This window comes from Danio rerio, chromosome 17 (assembly GCF_049306965.1).
Source record: "Danio rerio strain Tuebingen ecotype United States chromosome 17, GRCz12tu, whole genome shotgun sequence".
Taxonomy (NCBI): Eukaryota; Metazoa; Chordata; class Actinopteri; order Cypriniformes; family Danionidae; genus Danio; species Danio rerio.
Window position 1 is genome coordinate 22,694,006 of NC_133192.1, and position 5,995 is coordinate 22,700,000.

General features: G+C 28.4%; 2 protein-coding genes across 4 annotated transcripts in view; one reads left to right on the forward strand and one right to left on the reverse strand.

Moving 5' to 3' along the window:
* The window catches only part of LOC141378555 (uncharacterized), an 876,211-nt gene that overhangs the window by 821,113 nt on the left and 49,103 nt on the right, over positions 1-5,995 (forward strand). The window lies entirely within an intron of this gene.
* The window catches only part of shtn1 (shootin 1), a 68,045-nt gene that overhangs the window by 177 nt on the left and 61,873 nt on the right, over positions 1-5,995 (reverse strand).

The window sequence follows — 5,995 nt, forward strand, 5'->3', positions numbered from 1 at the left end:
CTGAAAGATAAAAAATAACAAACTATTTTTAAAAATTTATCCAGAATTAAATTGCAAATATAAGCATGTATGTAAACATGGCACATTTTTGTTATTTAATGCACAAAGTCCTCTAAATTACATTTGTATTGTTAGTGTTATTATGACATTTCTAATTTAATTATATAAATTTTTTTTAGCAAGTAGACAAAATATTGACTTTAAATATATTAAATTGAACTTGATTGGGCTATAATAACTAAAAACTAATATTACAAATAATAATGAAAATGACTTATGAAAATGTCATTTCATAAAATGAAATTATGAAAATTATTATTATTATTATTATTATTACTGTTATTATTATAAATGAAACCAATTTTACATTGCATTTCTTCTTTAATTTAGCTAGTCGAGAAGAAATATTTACTTTAAATATTTCCAATTTGACTGAATTGAATTATATAACTAAAAACTAAGATTACAAATAATAACGAAAATGACATTATTATTATTATTATCATTATTATAAATTAATTCAAAATTAAATAGCGAATGTTAACATGTCTGCAAACATGCAACCTTTTTGTTATATATGCAAAAATGCTCTGAATTACATCTTTATTTTACTTTACCATTTAATATTATTCCTTGATTTAGCTCGTTCACAAAAATATATTTTTACTAAATATAATAAATCGAATTAAAAAAAAAAACTTGATTGCATTATATGACTAAAACCTAAAATACAAATAATAACAATAATAAAATGACAAAAAAACAAACAAACAAATTAACCGTAAATAAAAAACAACAATAAATAAATAACACTAAAATAACACTGGTTTTACACTATATATTTTTATATTTTATATAAAAATATATATTTACTTTAAATATATTTAATTTAATTAGATTATAATAATTAAAAACTAATACAAAAAATTATGATATTAATGACAAAAACACAAAACACAATTACTAAAGTTTTACCAAAATTGAAATAAAATAAATGTTAACAGAAAAATTCCCTAAAACTAAAGTCTAACTTTTAAGGAATCTACAAAATTAAATGAATAAATAACACTAAAACACTGGTTTTACATCTATTTATGCATATATTTTGCACTTGTTTACAAAATTAAAATATATAATAAAAAAAAATAATATTACTCTTCTCAATTCTAAAATTCTGGGATGTGAGAAAACTCAGACAATGAACTTCGTCCCCCTTTTGTCCCCCTTTACACACAGACAGGTTTTCAAACAAATCAAAGCTGTTCTTCAATTATGAAGAGGCATAAAACAACCCATCACTTCCTTCTCCACATCCTCTCCTCACTTTATCCAGACAACAGATACGAACACACACAAACACCACACACACACAAGCTGCCTGAATAGGGCCAATTATCCAGCCTGTTCAAAAGGGCAGCAGTGTCCGCTTCATACAAGTGTTTGTGTGTGTGTTTATGTGTTTGTGTGAAAGACTGTGAATGGACTGTTTTGTGTTAACAAGTGAGAGAAAACACAAACCCACAGCTGTGCTGCGAAACTACAGACTGATCTCCAAGAATGTGACGCGACCAGTAGAAAAACTAATATTTATAACCATACTAACATACATCAGTCGATTGATTGCATTAGAATTGGTCACACTTGGTACAATTCTTGCTATTGATAAATCATTAAGTGTGACTTTTGACTCAATAAGCCTCTAATTTGCTGCACTTTAATATTTATTAAGGAAGTAATGTCTTATAATTTAGACTTAATGCTTAACAAACGATGAATACACTATTTGCTAATGCTTATTAAATGATTTATAATGTAGGCATTATAAAGGGTTACCTATTTATTTATTTTATTATTATGGGTAGGGTTTTTTTGTCTGAGTTTACAAACATTTATAATCGTATGATTTTGCTTTTGATTTCTATTAAAGTCTGTAAAAACAAAAATGTTTGGTTCTGCTATAAGAAGCCAATCGGTGTCTTTACTGTTGTTTTAAGGAGACCGGCTATGTATTTGTTGCACTGCTGTGAAATGAAAGTTTCAAAGTGTTTTCAATTTGATATTATTGTTTATTACTGTTATTTAACCTCCTTATCTTTTAAAGTTATCTTATGTATACCATTAACTAAAGAACAACTCTACTGTATTCTTAACAATTATTTTCTGGCAACCACAGCTGCCAGTTTTTTTTTTTACTGTGAATTTTACATTTCTCTTAATTATACCATAAACTTAAAAACATCTCTACTGTATGTTTAACGGTAGATTTCTGTCAACCACAGCTTACAGTTTTTCCAGTAAATTTTACAGTTACTGCTACCGTAAACTGAAAAACATTTCTAGTGTATTTTTAACGGCATATTTCTGGCAACCACAGCTGCAAGTATTTTTTTATGGTGAATTTTACAGTTATCTTACAGTAAGTATACCGTAAAATGAAAAACATTTCTACTGTATTTCTAACGTTAAATTTCTGGCAACCATAGCTGCCAGTTTTTACTGTAAAATTTACAGTTCTCTTAAGTATACCCTTAACTGAAAAACATCTCTACTGTGTTTTTTTTACTGTGATTTTTGTCAACCATAGCTTGCATTTTTTCCCCTGTAAATTTTACAGTTACTGCTACCGTAACTAAAATGAATTTTTTGCTGTAAATTTAAGGGGATTTCTTTTTTACATTGTTGGGTTGGTTTAGGTTTTGTGTAGAGTTGAGGGATGTAGAATAGGATCAAATACTAATAAACAGCGAATATAATAGGCAGGTATAATAGACAGGTAATAAGCCACTAGTTAACAATAAGAATTGTTACTTAAACTAAAGTGTTACCCAGTAAATACATAAATAAATACAATTGTAGATGTTTTTGAATATGCAAATAAGGCATTGTTTAATAAAAAAAAGCACTCATTTAAACACTGAATGAAGTCAGGTCCAAAATTCATGTTTTTTCCCACGTAATAATGTCAGATTTTTAATAAGGGAGTTTTGAAAATCTCTTTTTTATCCATGAAGAGAGAATAAATACAATAGTCAACATTTGAAGAGAAACAAAGATGTTTTTCTAAATTGCCATAAAACCAGATTTAGTGCTGTTCAATCATTCTAGGACAACTCTGATGCAAGGTTTTGAACAACTTCGGATGTTGACTACTGTATATATATTTTCACAAACGAATAAAATGAGATAGGTTTATTGTGTATGAACCCCTCTGTAAAACGCTTCAGCATACAGGTGTGAATATATACATACAGTATATTTTAGTGTATATGACAGTGCTACTGAATTAGAGATGTGTGGCTCAGTACAGTAGAAATAAACTCAATTTACTAAAACAGCCTTTAAAATGGTAAAACTTTACAATAAGGTTGTATTAGTTAATGTTAGTAAATCATGAACAAACAATAAACAATACATTTATGGCACTATTTTTTCTTGTTATGAAACTAAAGTTGTCCATTATTAGTTCACGTTAACTCATGGTGCATTAACTGATGACATGTTAGTTAATGTTAGTTATTGAAAATAAAGATGTTTATTGTTAGTTCATGTTACCTCTCTGTGCATTAACTAATGATAACAACCATTAATTTGGATGTTAATAATGTACTGAACTATGATTAATAAATGCTGTACAAGTATTGTTTATTATTTGTTTATGTTAGTACATACATGAACTAATAAAACCTTATCGTAAAGTGTTACCCTTAAAATGTAAATTATATTTGAAATCTACAGACACAAATGAATCAAGTATAGAAGAAACCCTTAAAACTGTATTTTAGATGTTTTCTTTACATTAAACTCAAGAAAAAAAAAAACACTTCATGAACATTTTTATGCACCCTTAATCTCTAGGTGTATGAAAACAACAGATTTTTGTCTTGTGTCTTATCTTAATTAATTGAAATGCATTTACTAACATCTCACCTTTTAAAGAGCAAAGCACAAGGAAAAAGTGCACATGGTGCAGAACAAGCAGCATTTTGTAAGTGTACAAAGAGTGACATCTGTAAAAAAAAACAAAAAAAAAAGCTATTTCCACCCGGCAGGAGCAGAGATTTTGAGAGTTACTGTGGCTCCCCACCAGGCAATCATTCTGTTTGGAAAATAAACAAAATGACTAACAAAACAGGCTAAATTAAGCGTTTTACACACACATGCACACACAAGCTGGGCTGCGAAATTGTGGTTCTGTCAATAGAGGTTGTTTTGTGTTGCCTGACTATGGTTTGGAAGGGAGCGTTACAGAACATGATCAAAAACTAACACAAGTCAGACAGAAACGGCAGCAAAGGCCCAGCGTGATGCTTTTCGTGATTGCAAACTGGTTGAGATTGACAGAATGTTTATAGTACGTCGATTAAGTGAAACGTACAGGAAGGCAGAGAGACTGCGGTTGAGCAGCACATTTACTCATTTACACCTTACATCTTCAACAGATGCAGAAACGGAAATATCAACAAATCAAAATACGCTACTAAGTTGGACAGAAGAGCAAGAGTAAAGAGTATAAAGTGTGAAGACATTATTGATTGTCTTTTGAGTGAAGTCAAAGAATCTGAATGCTGTTTGATGCACTCGCTATACAGACATATATACTTAGCTGAATAATGTTAAGATAACTGATCTAATGTTAGGGTTGGACAAACAGTTAAATTATAATAACAATGTGCAAATATTAGCATTACTATTATAATAACTTTATATATAAATAAAAAAAAATATATATGATCATTCTAATTTTGAATTGCATTTTAAATGATCCAGAAAATTACACATTTCTATGTATGTACTTTACAGTTGTATTACACTCATTGTAATTTACAAGAGCACTAAAACAAAGCTTCACCATATATACAGCCATAAACTCAAGACACTAAAAAAATGCTTTTCTTATTCAGAGTTTTGTCCTTTTTTCTAGTCCAAATATCTAAAATATCTTAAATCAAGAAGCCTTTTTAAGACAAGTAAAACAGATGTTCTTGTTTTCAAAAGTAATCTCCCAAAATTAAGTGAATTTTTCCTTAAAACAAGCTAAATAATCTGCCAATGAGGTAAGCAAAACAATCTACCTTTTCGCTTTGACTAAATTATTTAGCTTAACCCATTGTCCGATTATTTTATTAGTTTTAAGGAGAAATTCACTCAATTTTGGCAGATTATTTCTGAAAACAAGACCATATGCATGTCTTGAAAATGCTTCTTGATTTAAGAATTTTTAGATATTTGGACTAGAAAGAAAGACACAAACTCAGAGTAAGAAATCTTTTTTTTTGTTTTTTGCAGTGTATTAGGTTAGTGTCGAGTTTATGGCAGTATACAGTTGAAGTCAGAATTATTAGCCTGCCTAAATTATTACTAGCCACGGTTTATTTTTTCCACAATTTCTGTTTAACAGAGAGAAGTTTTTTTTCAACACATTTCTAAACATAATAGCTATAATAACTCATCTCTAATAACTGATTTATTTTATCTTTGCCATGTTGACAGTAAATAATATTCGACTAGATAATTTTTAAGACACTTCTATACAGCTTAAAGTGACATTTAAAGGCTAAACTAGATTAATTAGATTAACTAGGCAGGTTAGGGTAATTAGGCAAGATACTGTATAATTACAGTTTGTTCTGTAGACTATTGAAAAAAATTATCTTATAGGGGCTGATAATTTTGACCTTTACATTTTAAAAAAATAATAATTAAAAACTGTTTTTATTCTAGCTGAAATAAAACAAAAAAGTTTTGTTTATATATTATAAACAAAATATTTATATTTTGTGGACTTTCTCCAGAAGAAAAAAAATGTTATCACACATACTGTGAAAATTGCCTTGCTCTGTTAAACATCATTTGAGAAATATTTAAAAAAGAAAAAAATTCAAAGGGGTTTAATAATTCTGATTTCAACTGTGTGTGGTGAAGCTTTGTTTTGGTGTTCTTGTACATTGTATGTACTTACAGTGAGTGTAATACAACTGTAAAATACATACATAGG